We start from the raw sequence: 14,488 nt of genomic DNA, 5'->3' as shown, positions 1-14,488 counted from the left end.
GTATGAGAGACAGAAAATGAAAATGGGAAATTGTGAAAAATTTCTAACTCTGCATCACTATGGAGAAAATAATGAGCATAATATTGCATATTACTCCTTTTGGTTTGTTATTTCACGCACACGTCTGTTTGCATGTGTGTGCATGTGCCGCATATCACCCAGACCATCCTTTCACTGGCTGCTTCTGATGGACACAAGTTTATTGATCATTGCCCCCTGCAAAAATGGCAAGAGGAATTTAAATTCTTCCTTCAAACACCCTGAGACATGACATGGAATACCTCAGCAACAGTGATTATGTTTATCATGATGTTAATACTGAAGCAAAGCCCTCAGGAACTTTACTTTAATGATTTTTATTCTACTTTCTTATAGCAACACAAAGCTTGTTACTGCGCATCCACATCTTAATAATGTGTCACAGAATAGAGAAATAAGAAGGATGAGTACATCAGCAGCATTTATTACACATCACTTGGCCCTTCCGGTGCTATTAATGCCCTATTGACGCCACTATGATGAGGCTGGTTTCATGCGCGGGTTAACTACTTCATGGACAGAAACTAGTGCTGAGCAGCAACAATGCATTGAAAAGCTAGGGTGTAATGACTCATACTATCAAGAGACCCGGGTGCAAAGATCATACAAAAAAGTCCAAAAATTCCAACCATCACCTGAAGGAAGAAGCAAAACAGAAGCATGAGCCAGGCACAAACCAAAAACATCAGGTAGAGCCAAAAACACTAACAAGCAGGGTTAACAAAGGCTGGCACTCCAGTCTGCTGGAAGACTCTGGAAGGCTATAAATACTGGGGAACTGATGGGAGGATTGAGAACAGGTGGTATTTAAAACTGGCGGGAAACAGAATAAAGACAGGAAGCAAACATACAAAAATGCATTAGGATGCTACGACAAAATAAAGCAGAAAATGCAGTTAACAAGAGTCTATGCACAACATCACATAGACACATACACTTTTTTTAATCAAGTATACATCACATGTATACTTGATTAAAAAAAGTAAAAAAGTAAAAATTCCAACAATTACCTTATTTTGGCTTTAGTAATGATAATAATTTAAATCAATCAATCAATCAGCAGTTCTTATCAAGCAGCAGTATTGTCTGGATCCTGATGATTTTTTAAGAGGTTTTCTCAGTGCAAACTTATAAAAGTTCAACATTTTGTGACATATGCTTATTCGGTTTCTTGTCAAGACTTAGATGAGAAAATTGACACACACTCATCCTGGGATGATAAATATGAAGCTACAGCAAGCGGCCAGTTAGCTTAGCTTAGCATAAAGAATAGAAACAGGGGGAAACAGCTGGCCTGTCCAAAGGTTAAAAAAGCTGAATGGTAAAAATGAGAAGTTGTTTTACTATAGTTATAACTTTGAAACAACAGAAAACAAACACTATTAAAATTCACATGCATGATGATAATATTATGACTTTAAAAGCAGCAGAATATATTTCTGTCATTGAGCTGCTCATGCTTCAACTGTACATATTAACAAGTTGTTAGTGCTGTTTGTGTTAAAGGAAAATATGAGTCATTCCTCTCATCTCTCGCATGCATTGTGCATCACAACCTCATTTGTCACCTCACCTTAAGCCTGATGAACCTTTGCTCGAGTGTTTATTTCTGTAGCTTCTGTCCGGAGTTGATAAATTTAGGTCCCACATTCAAAACCTGGCAGTAGGAGCTGACATCAACCATTGTGGTGTTAGGTAATGCATCTGTAGGCGAGGGGAGGACATGTGTTCCTGTTAGGTTTGGCATGATTAAGTGAATCTGCAACGAGGTCTTTCCTTGACATTTGCAATAAAAGAGAGCGAGAGAGGGTGTGTGTGTGTGTGTGTGTGTGTGTTGCAGAGCTGCTTTTGGAAACAACCATTTATGTATCTTTCTCTGAATACATTAGTACCACAAATATAAAACTGTTTTACCCAATGACACACAGAAAGATAATTATTAAGGATAATTCTTCCAAAAATAGACTCGCAAGTACACGTATACAGGTGCATACATGCACAAACAGGATAAAAATATTCTTACTGCCAAAAATGTAAAAAGGGTTGAAACCGCTGCCTTTTCCATAATGTGACGGGGCCGTGACAGCTTGATTTATGTGCATATATGCACAGGCTCCTAATGAGGCATTTCAGCAAACAAGCAAGCACTGTGCCATTTGCTAAACAGCTTCACTGTGCAGTTACTACAGAAGTCACTGAAAGAAAGTTCTATTCCAGAGGCCACAAACATGTAAAAAGCAGTCATGGTGCCACAGACACACACACCGTTTTTCTGGAGGTGAATCTGATTCACCTGAAGATATCAGCTGATGTCAAACTCTCTAGCACACCACGCCGCATGCTGAAGATGCCTTCAGCTCCTTGTCAGAATGTAAATGGCTTTCCTCACTCGATGTCTGGAAAGGGTGCTGACAGACTGCGAGCGCTTTTACACGATCCAGACCTTCGCTCGTGCTTCAAGAAATCAAAAGCGCCCCTGCTGTTTTTAAGAGGCTCACAGAAAAGACTGCGGGAGACCTGACGCTGCTGCGAAACCTTGTATACCTGCAATTTTTCGAACCACCGCTTAAGAATGCAGGACACAGCGTCTGAGACAAGAATAGATCCAAAGGAAGTGAAAGCAGTCACACAGTGGAAAAAGCTCATTTGTCATTGCTATGGTTTTTACTAGGCTTTTGTGGCTACTATTGTAGATTCAAAGCCAGTTATTCTGCCATTGTCCAACCACCAACCAAATAAACTTTTTTAGAGTCCATTTTTAACAGTGAAGAGGTGTTTATTAAAGACGAGAACAACCTCAAAGCAGCAGAGCTGCTAGGAGACCAAAACTGCATATTTTCCAAAAAATCACCCACGATCTCACCCATCCACATGTGGCCGCCTCTGCTGATGTAACCAAAGTGAGTACACAGTATAGATTTCAGCCCGAAGGAGCAGTAATCAACAAAAGATTCTCAAAGAGGCTGAAAAATAAACAATTCTGACAAGCTGTATCCCGTGATCAGCTGGAATTTCTGAATCTTTTGTGAATTAATTCCAGGATCGCTGAACGGCAATCCTTCCTCGTATGTCTGATATTGACAGTGCTGAATGCCACATGGCCAGAGATGGCTGGCAGGCCTCACTGCACATGACTTTGTTATTCAGTGACATCTGCAACACACTCAAGCGCACTTGTCATCTTGGAGGCAGAGAAAAGTTCTTCTGTAAACACAGCCCTGTGGCAGCAGGTAAGAGCTGGTGGGTCATTAAGTTTTTATCAGATTAAAAGTGTGTTGCCAACACACCTGGAGGCAGCGTGTGCAGGGAAAAAGCAGCTCTCCTTCCTGCAGACATGTCTACTGGGAAGGTTACTGACGTAGTTATGGATACATTTTGTTTACTGAATCACACAACAAGCAGCTGGACGTTCCTAAACAGCCTCATTTTCCGTCGCAATGGAGTCTCTTCTGCTTTTTGCTTTCCCGTCCATAACTACAATACAACCACTGCGGTAATGAGATTAGTGAGTGAGGACTCTCCGCCTGTCTGAAATAGCACCAAAGCAGCTGCTTCTGTTTCTGGATGGGGCTTCCACTGATGGGACAACTTAAAGCAGATACTGAAGCTCTTATTTGGCTCAACTTGAAGTCATGATGTGAACAACCCACTGCACGTTATTAATAGATCACATAGCTGCTATGCACCATTTTATTTATGCGGCTGATTTTGATTCATGGATATGTGGAGATAACTTCTTATCTAAAACCAATCAGCCGAATACACATGTTAACTATGGAAAAAGAGTTGGCCCATCTCTAATTTGTACAATATAAACATTGCATAATGTGTGTGTATGTTGTATTATGTCCTGCCTCAACCTTGCATTCGGAAGATCTGCTTTATACCTTACGCTGCCCTTCCTGTTTCACACCCAACCCCTCCTTTCCTGGTCTATTTTTACATCAAGCATACAATCCATTTTTATCCGCCAGCCTATAAATGCACCATTAAAGAATTAGTTGTCTGCAATCACAGGATGTGGCGAAAAGCCAACAGCGAACAGCTGTTGACGTGTCGGCCTCTCATCCTATATGACAGAGCCACTCCTCAACCAAGCCCCCGCCCGCACCCCACCCCGTGTGATGAGACCGACAGGAAGAGGAGAGGAAACTAGTCATTCACTTGTCAGACAGTTAACCTGCCCCAACAAATCCATAACTGCTCCCACTGGGTGTTAACATCCAGAGGTTGTACCTCTGCTTTCTCTGTTTTGTTTCTTACAGACACGTAGGTGCCACATGGAAATACTTGCTAACATGTTCACCATAAAAAAACTTACAAGGGTGATAAAGTATTTCAAGGGCTGTTGCTGTGAGTGTGTTTTGGAGTCAGCCCTCTGAGTCAGAAATTACTTAATGCAGCTATAAGTTGTGGCCGAGCTCCTGCTCTGTGTTTTTCCATCCTCATGCCATGCTTAAACATATGGTATGAACCTATAATGTCTATTCAGTGGATTCTTCTAGGAAATAGTCTTCTAGGAAAAGTATGGATGAATTCAACTGTTGAGTAAGAGTGCTTTAGCTGATCTAAACAAAAAGGCACATGCAGTGTTTTCATTGTGTACATGTGGCATTTAAATGCAAAATGTAGAAACGTTTTCATTTGACCATTTATCCAAAAAAAAAAAAATCATCCTAATACGTGCCTGAACAGTAACAGTAACAACTACTTTTGTGCATGTATGAATGGGAGCAACTAGATAATCACAGCAGAGAAAAAATAATTGTTGGCAAGAGTGTTTACATTATTCAAGCATCCCATCATGAATCCATGTCTCCTGTCTCTGAACATTACCTGCTCACCACTGACAAAGATAGCAACGATAGCTGGTGAGCATAGTTGAGCATTTAGCAGCTAAAGAGCCCAATATTTCCGTAAGGAGGTGGTGGAGACCAAAAACAGAGGTAAAATGAGAGTAAGTGTTGCTCTTATATCCGTGATGTGTTCAACAACACTACTCTACATTAATGGTAATGGTATCGTGTATTTACTGGATGTGTACAGCTTGCTTACAGGTACATTAACTTAAAGGCAATGCTTGAGTTGACACATTAAAGTTACGTGTTCGAGTACTCATATTAGTTTTTGCTCTAACGTCAGTCATCAGTGTTGCAATTTAAGTAACTGAAGTATTTAGTTACACTTCAAATAAGCAATCCATTACTGTTAACATTATACCACATTTTCTCTTCTTTTTGCTGCCAGATGCATCACACTGTTTGTAACTTCTTGTGTCAGAGCACATGTGTGGTTCAGCTAGTGACGTGGTGGGGAGGACAGCATTTACGTCATGGAATCGCAAAGGGGTTGTCATTTCTGGTAATGCAGATTGTTTTCTAACAAGCTATCTTTCCCAGCCGGTGACACTGTAATGTAACAAGTTACTTCCTAATGATACTTATCTTATAATCGAACAAGTTATGTCAGTGTTGTGTTCACAGCTAGTTTGTGCTGCCTCAAAATCTTATTGCAAGTTATATTTCTCCATAAACTATGCTTTTTCAAAGCTAAGTGATGCACTTTAATATGTTAGTTTGCCCACAAACACATAATTTGTATGTCCTTCACTATAAGTTATGTAACTTAAAGATGACATTATATAGTTTAATGTTTTTATTATCATGTATATGTGGAACTACTTATTCTGATACATAACATCAACATAAATTTAAAACCACATCTTCACTATTATTATTATTATTATTATTATTAATATTGAAAAATGCCACATAAATGCAGTGCACTTACTCGAGGCCCAGCTTTCTTTTTCCTGCATTAACTTGCACAGGCTTGGCTGATACATAAATCCTCGGGGAGATCCAGTTTGCAGATGTATGACTCACTGCCAAGACGGAAACCGCTGAAAACCCCTTTAGCTCATCCAACGCCATCAGTCACCACATTCTTAGTGATGGAAGATAAACGTTATACAACCGAGTTCAGATTGATGCTCGCTGCCCAAATATTTCTCTCTCTGCAGAGGAGGTTTTTGTATTAGTGGACGAGATCTTTGCCAAATGTATCTCACATGCATCTTTCCTTGTAACTCCTGCACGCAGAACTAATAATTATTTTGTTTTCTTTCCCACCAGCCCGACCAGAAGATTTTGCTGCTTTCCAAAGCCGCTAGTTTTGTTTGTCGGTAAGGAGGAACAAAAATACCACACGTGTACAGCTCAGACTCTTAAAGCAGAACATTGTCTTATCATTGTAATTGCATACAGGCTCAGTTGCACATCTTTCTCTGCTTGCCCTTTGTTACACCTCTACGGACCTTAAGCTAAAAACATCCGCATATTGCAAAACGTATTGCTATTTCTTCCTACAGCTGACACACACTCTATTTTTCTTTGAGCAGACAAAACACGTAAAGATCAACACAGAAAGAACAGACAAAAAGACAAGTCAAGAAGTTGAGAGCAAGAGAAGCTGAAAGACTGTCTGGTTAGTGTTAAATTGTTGCATAACCAAATGACTCTGACAGAGAAAGGGAAAATGGATAAATCATTCAGCCGTGGCAGACACCTGTAGATGCAGCTCAGTACACCTAATCCATGTGTAAACCATGTATTGATTAGTGCATGTTGGCTACGGGACATGAAAGAGTTGTGAGTGTGTATGTATCTCGGCAAAGGCAGCAAGTTAATGTTTGTGTGTTTGTGTGCGAGCAGCCACGTCGGTTTCCGCAGCACTAATGCCGTCCATCTCCCGTGCAGTGCCTCTGAATAATGAATTGCTGACACCAAAACAGCTGAAATTGCACTTTTTAGAACATGAGAGCGTTTGGGATGCCAGAATGTATCAAGAGTGCCTTTTAAACCCATTGTGTGTTATAGTAATGTACTGGGGAACAAGGAAATTACTGTTTTTTCATTACTCTGCAAAATGAAAACATGTTTCAGACCACTAAAGATGGGTTTTTTCGAATACTTTTTTGCTTGAGACGGTCTAGAAAAAGGCCTCAAGATGGCTTTGATTCTTTGAATGGCAGATAAAAAATTGTGTACATGAAGTTGTGCTTCTAATGCAGGCTTGCTTTTTTTTTAAATGGAGCGATTATTTTGGTGCAGTGACTCTGATCAAAGTGCTGCCCACGTAGAGAGCCTTCTCCTATTGGGCAGAAACAAAACCTTCGTGGGTGAAAAGCAAGCAGAGTTGAGTGTAAGACTGTTGTCTGTGCACAACACATTGCACTAGATGGTTGTTATGCCCCGGTCTAGGGGAACCTTTGACAAATGATGATGAGGTGCTCCCCCAGTCTTCCCACTTTAAGAAAGCCAGCAACAACAAGGCAAGTTCAAATAATTGGAGCAGTTTTATTGGCTTCAGAGGGAGAAATAACAAACAAAAACACTCTAGATAGCCCTAACTTACCTAACCAAAAGTAAAGGGAAATAAATGACAAGTGATAAACCTACACTCTATAAATGAGGAAGCAGGAGAAAACTGGGTTAAATCAAAAGGCTTCTCCCTCCTACTACTGCTCACTTTTGCTACTTAAAAGAATTTAACAGAGTTTGACAATCACCATGATTCACACTAAACCCCGCTACAACCGGATTGTATGATGCTGCCGTTCACAATGATGGCATGGCATTTCCTGGTGGCAGTCCTCTGGCTGTTCAAATAGTGCAGGGGGTCCGCCCCTTGACCAATCAGGCGAGGCAATCAGACCACATAAGGGACACACCCGTTCCTCGTTCACACATCCATGAGGACACACACACACACACACACACACCTTGGTGAGAGGAGAAAACTGAAACAAACAGACAAGACTAAAATATGAACCACAGGGTCATAACATGGTTTTGCTAGATGGCTCAAAGCTGCTCCAATACACATTTTTATACGAGCAACAGACCAGAAGAACACATGTGATGTGAAAGGGGTCGCCGGTATGACGCATACCTACAGTGAATTATCACCCTGTTTATTCCCATCTGGGTTTTCACATCTTTTGGCCAATTGTTTTTGTTTTCCATGAAAGATCCTTTGACAGACCCACTGAACACTGCGTGACCAGTGTCAAACAGCCGGCAGACAAAGGCACCGAGTATAGTAGAGCATTTAGCAGCTTAAGAGACAGACATTTTTATCAGGAGTTGGGGAGGCCAGTAACACGACTTCAGTGCCTGAATGTATAAATGTGAAACTGCCTGCAGTTAATGACTGCGGTGGTCCTGCTTGAAGCCTACTGCTACTGATAAATTATTATTATCCACATGTGATTCAATTATTATTATTATTATTATTATTATTATTATTGTTGTTGTTGTTATTATTAGCCATGTGTCAATTATGGCCGCCCACCAACAGCCAGGTTTTGATGGAGTCTTTCCTCGCCACTGATGGCAAGTGCTTTCTGATGGACGAAGAAATGGGTCTCTGTAAGTCAAGGAGCATGGCCTCGCCCTGCTCTGTATGAAAAAGCACTGTTAGATAACTCTTTAATATATCACTTTAAAATTAAAATTGAATTAAATTGAATTAAATTGAATGAAGTTCTATAGAGCAACAAACAAATAGAACGAATGTTAATGACGGACAGGTCAGGGAAGTGTGGTGGATGATTCAAAATAACTTTGGCTCGCTGTTGTTTGAAACCTTTGCAATTCTCTCACGTCTTTGCGCTCGACTTGGTGACTGCAATGTTATTATTGCTGATGTGAATGATGGCCAGACTAGAAAAATAGGACCCAAGCTGCAATAAATACATGCATGGTGCATCATAAATATGAGAGATAAGGTCAGTCAGATTAGAAATAAGTGATGAGTGTGAAGGCTGAAATGGTACATGAAGTGTTTCCAGTGCACAAACAGACCTCTCCAAAGAGAATATGTGTCTTTGGGGGAGTCGGCCGGTGATCAGCTCATCTGAGTTGCTGAGATGACTTCATATAAAGCCTAAATCTACACTCTGAGCTCCATTTAAGGGCAGCTATTTTACATGAGCTGTGTCTGGACTTTTGCAAGCCACAACAACAGGCCATCTCTGTTCAAGTTTCCTTCTCGACACTTTCCACTATACTGTTTATTTTCTTTTATATTAAATCAGCAGCTAAATATACTCGAGTAATTCCATGTCTTACAGCTTCTATCCAGACTGTCCAAATCCTTCTGACTTGAGCTTCCCCTGATTCTCTCACAGCCTCTATGTATGGTCCAAGCCCTGGCCTTAAGATAATCCAGAGCCACATGGCAGCAGCGGATAGATGAGTAGTTTGACCTTATCTGGCAAGGTTAAGAGGTGTCCCAGCACTGGCTGTACTGTAACATGGCTTGGTGAAACAGGACTGTAGTAAACAGGACCAGAGGTGACTGATGTTTATGTTTCCTCATGTTACAGCTGGAATGATGTTAACTAAACAAGCTTATTTGTCACATGTGCCCCCTCTTTTTTCTGCTTTCTTGTCACGAGAGTCTCTCTGTTTATGCATGGCTTCAAGAGCTCCAGTTTTGCTGTGTATCTGGCGATGAGCAGAAACAGAGAAATTAATGGAGACATGTATGGAGCGTGTCTTTTATTACTTTAATTCCTGTCTTCTCTTGACGTTTCCATGCATGAAATCTTGTTTCCATATAGTCCGGTTTCAGAACTGGAGCTGCAAGACATCAGCGTCACATCAGACCAGCTGCACGTTTATCTGTTTTCTGGCACCAGCATTGGCCTTTATTTTACCTTCAGCCACACTACTAGGAAGCCTGACTTCTTTAATGGTTTGTGGTGTCATTAATGGTGTGTATTTAAATGGAAATAATGTGTGCATTTATGATCATCCCCCCTGGCTGACTCAGGTGACGAGGTGTTGACGCTGTTGAGGATGTTGTTTCTATTTTTACACCAATGCATGAAATCGGCTAACTGGGGAGAAACATTGCACATTCGTCATTTGCAAGGAAGAAAGCCCTCAGGTCCAACCCAGCTCATGGTCACATGAAATGACGTGTGAGCGTCATCTTTTCACAGTCATGGATCCACATTCCTGTGATTATGCCTCTCATTTTTTCCAGTTTTTCATCCCAGTTTCTTTTTCCATATAAAAGGAGAAACTGTGCCTCTGAAATTCTTCTATTTAGATGAATAATTTCACATCTCAAGCATAGTACACATTTTTGACTCAAAATTTAATCAGTGTTTCTGTGTGGGTGTTCTCACTGGATGGTGGTTCCTGTAGAAATCAGTTTCTTATTACAGTGATTAGTCCTCATGTCTCAGTACTGGCTACTTTGTAATATGTGTGATCAAACCAACAACGAACCAAACCATGAGTCAAACAAGATTTTGGATGCATTAGGTAGATCGTGCCATGCTGACATCATGAGCTTGATTCATTTCCGCTGGTTCACTTCCCCACTTTGAATGACACACACACGCACACACTCGTTAATGCCAGATCACCACAGCGTCAAACGGCCCATTAATGTGAATCAGGGCACACAATCAACAGGGCAAAGCACAGGGGGAGGAAATAGTGTCATAACTGGCAGAGTGTGCACATCTGTCTGGAAGCTACGCAGAGAAGTCTGGAACGCCTCACACAGAGGGGAAAAAAATGTTCCATGAAGAAGCTGAAACTGCAGATGCAGATTATGTTAAATTAGCCTGGACAGCGAAATGAAGAGACATTGGTTTGGATTTGGGGTTTAGTGAACAACAAAACCACATGATTGTTTTCTATTCTTTGAAGTTCTTTGTCTAGTAGGAGATGAATAAAACAAGACTTAAGAGTCTACAGTCATGCTAGCAGCCAAGAAATACAAACTGTTAGATAAACCAAAGTATTTGAATGGAAATTTTGACCCATTAGTGGTGCTAGATAAAATGTCAGAGGATCACCAAAGTTTATAATGGCTGCCTGGTGATCCATCCAACGGCGATCAAGGCATTTGCTGGGTTCCAATACCCATATTACCACACTATTTAGTATGCCAGAAAATAAAGATTTAGCACATCCTAGGACGTAGTATGTCAGTATGCAGTATCTCCTGTGTTTTTTCTGCTCTAGGATTCCTATCTGCTCTCTACGTGCCATGCCCTGAGTTGTCTCCTGTTCTGATAAAGAAGCAGGTTTAGGAAATAACACTTGTGGTAATGTAGGATTTAATTGACTAGTAGAGTAATCTGATGAGGTCAGTAGGTTTTTGGTTGATTACAATCCTATTAGTGAAGTGCATTATTGTAGCTTAGTGTTACTGTACTTACAAACATTCATCATTTAAAGTGTTTTGTTGTGGAAAAACCCCACATGCCTTTTCTCTCTGGGATGAAGCATCCAGCAGGGTGAGACAAAAACTTTAAGGAAAAACTGAAAACGTGTGGGCCACAGTGAAAAACTGTAGCATATGGGCATAACTCAGAGTTAAGTGTATTAATCCATGTTTGACATAATGTGTAAGAAAAATCTGAAAATGTCAAAACAATGACTTAATGTAGCTTAATGACGAAAAAATCAAAAATCATTCTTTTAACAACTATGAAAAAAAAACATAAAACTATGAGCGGAAAAAAATATCTTCTTGTACCATTCCCATGTCTCTGTGTCATCAAACTTGGTGAAAGTGGAAGCATCTCTCACACATCAGATGGTTGACAGTGGGCGTATAGCCTGTACTGTAGCCAGGAAAACACCTCTTACCTGATGCTTCACTTGCATGTAAATGCTTTCCAGTTGGTCTCAGTTTTTTTTTTCTTCAGGTTGACTTTGGAGAAGGTTGCTTTAATTTCACAGTTCATCTTAAAATAAAGTGCTACATGGTGTTGATTAAATGCTGTTTCATTATGGAGGAACCATCTGGAACCATCATTTGCCAAAGTTTCCCTTAGGAAGAAAACTCTGTCCTTGAGCTTCAGGAGGAGCAGAACTGGCTATACGGAGCCTTAAAATAACTTGGGAGGAGACAATGAGACAACATGTTGGTTTAAGGTGCTGGTGTGGTCCCAAAAGGACTGTTGTGTAATGTAATTGATGGTTTCATGATATTAACTGAGGAGTTTAACAGTTATGCACAGGAACAGTTTGGCTACAGGGGCGAGTAAGCTGCCCGTCCTTGACACCAAAATTGCATCGTGCTGCACACGACTGCTCCCACTCCCACTTCAGCTCAGTCGAGTTCAAAGCAAGACAAGAAAACAGTGGGGCTTTTCGAACTTCAATGTTTTTATATCTTTTTACAGCTTTCTTGCTGAGAGTTAGATGAGTGGACTGCCCGTTAAAAATGATGCTACAGCCTGTTAGCTTAGCTTAGCTTAGCATAAGGACTGGAAACAGTGGAAAACAGCTGGCCTGGCTATGTCCAATGGTCACTAAATCCATGTGACAGATATACTTAACTGTTTGAATTAGTGAGCTAGCTAGCTAGGCTAACCGGCTGCTGGTTGTAGATTCAAATTTGTCCCTGACTCGGCAAGAAAGTAAATAAGCAGACTTGCCGAAATGTCAAACTATTCTAAGTAAGTGCTGGTCACACTAGCAATTTCTCTTGTGCAAATCAGAATCGTGCTACAGGATTTTTCCAAGCGTTCAATGTGTCTGATTCCACAGCTACTTCCTCTCAGTCCAGATGTGCGTGACTGAATCTCCTGTAGAGTTTGGTCATGTTGCAAAAATGAATTGAGGAGTTTTTCCTCAGGGTCTCACACACACATGCTTACATACAGAACAAAGACATTCAAACTGATACAAACTCCCAACATGTGACTGGCATGTGTTGCAGAAATGTTCAACACCTCATGGTTAGTTACGTAATTAGTTAAGGTTATTATTGAGTGGTGCGATGTGTGGCGTGTGGTTATCTAGACTGAGAGCTCAGCTACCAGTTGTCAGTATCAGTAATGAATCATCATGTTCATCACTCACTCCATATTATTTCAAAATGAAAAAAAGCTAAATGTGTGGAATATTGTTCCTACCCCATTCAAGTTCGCAATCAAGTCTATCTATCCCTACTGTAGAAACATGGCGGTGCAATATGGCGGACTCCGTGGAAAAGGAACTCCCTTGGTAGATATAAAGAGCTCATTCCAAGGTAACAAAAACGCAACTATTCTTATTTTCAGGTGATTATACACTAATGAAAACATAGCTGTCAATAATATATTCTATTTCTGCCAGTAGATTCCCCTAAATTGTGCATACTGGACCTTTGAAGTCCTCCAAGTCCAGTAGTTTGCAAAACTCTCACCAAGACTTTATTAAAGCGTATCTATTTGTATAAAGGTCATCTATATAGAGAGCTTGCCTCTTCTGATTAGACCACTGGAATACGACAATTACATTCTGCTTCCTTCCACTCCCTTCCTCTGTCTGTTGCTTTTTTTAAAGTCCCTGTCTAATAGCAGCAATGACGACATCTGCTAAAGCTGCCGAGCCAAAGCTAACGAAAACTGGACAAGTGGTGGAGCTGTGCATGAGGCAGGTAGTGTGCCATGTGCGAAATGTTCCACAATAAAGGTGAGCTCAGCGCAGTTAGGGCCCCCTTGCCTCCTTCAACCCACAGGGTGAGGGAAAACCTGGAAACATATGTACCTGTGAGTCAACAGATGGTACAGTCATATGGGTGCAAGAAAATAAACGTATCTTAACGTTCTGGGTGACATCACTTCATGTAGCAGGTCGGAAGATGTGGTGAATGTAGAAGGACAAATATGTATGAGGAAGACTCATACAAACTGATCCTTTGCTGTCTGTCCATCACATCTTGTGCTAAACTGTGTGAATGAGACACGATGGGCCATTGTGGTGAAAATAACAAACTCTTTCTATGCAGCACAGTCAGTGGAGTGGACAACAAACACGCCACAAACAGGATTGAGGGATCCACTGAGTCAGCGAGGGCAAGCGGGTAGACGTGATGTTTCTTTTGTAAACATGCCAAGAGTTGAAAGGATAGGCTGATCTGAGAATTAAGGATTAATCAAGGCTTATAAGCCCCTTGACTGCTGCACAAACAGAGAGACAAGAGGGGGAGTCCTGCTGAATTCAGCGTGACTGCTTGTTATGGGTCTTGTGAGTTTGTGTTGCTAAAAACAGATATCAAATACACAATTTAGCTTGCTTTCGAGATAGTTATCTATTTGAGGTCATCTGATAAGAAGCGTAAAAAAACTGGAACGTTTTGAACAACTCTTCACGTTCTTGTGTATCTGCACAATTCACGAGGTGAAAAAATAAACACTGAAATCCGATCCTGGGAACTACTTATATATTTCACTATTAAAAGAGTTGAGAAATTCATCTATATGAAGCAAATGTTAAAATAACTTGCAAAGACATATTTTTTTAAATGTGGTTGCAACATATTAAAGGACCACTGTGTAGGATTTAGTGGCATCTAGTGGGGAGGTTGCAACCAAGTGAATACCCCTTGCATCACTCCTCCCTTATGATGGCCACTGAAAACGTGA

Source organism: Chelmon rostratus, chromosome 19 (assembly GCF_017976325.1).
Source record: "Chelmon rostratus isolate fCheRos1 chromosome 19, fCheRos1.pri, whole genome shotgun sequence".
In the NCBI taxonomy this organism is placed as follows: Eukaryota; Metazoa; Chordata; class Actinopteri; order Chaetodontiformes; family Chaetodontidae; genus Chelmon; species Chelmon rostratus.
The sequence above is the reverse complement of the archived record's forward strand: the minus strand, read 5'-3'. Positions refer to the sequence as shown.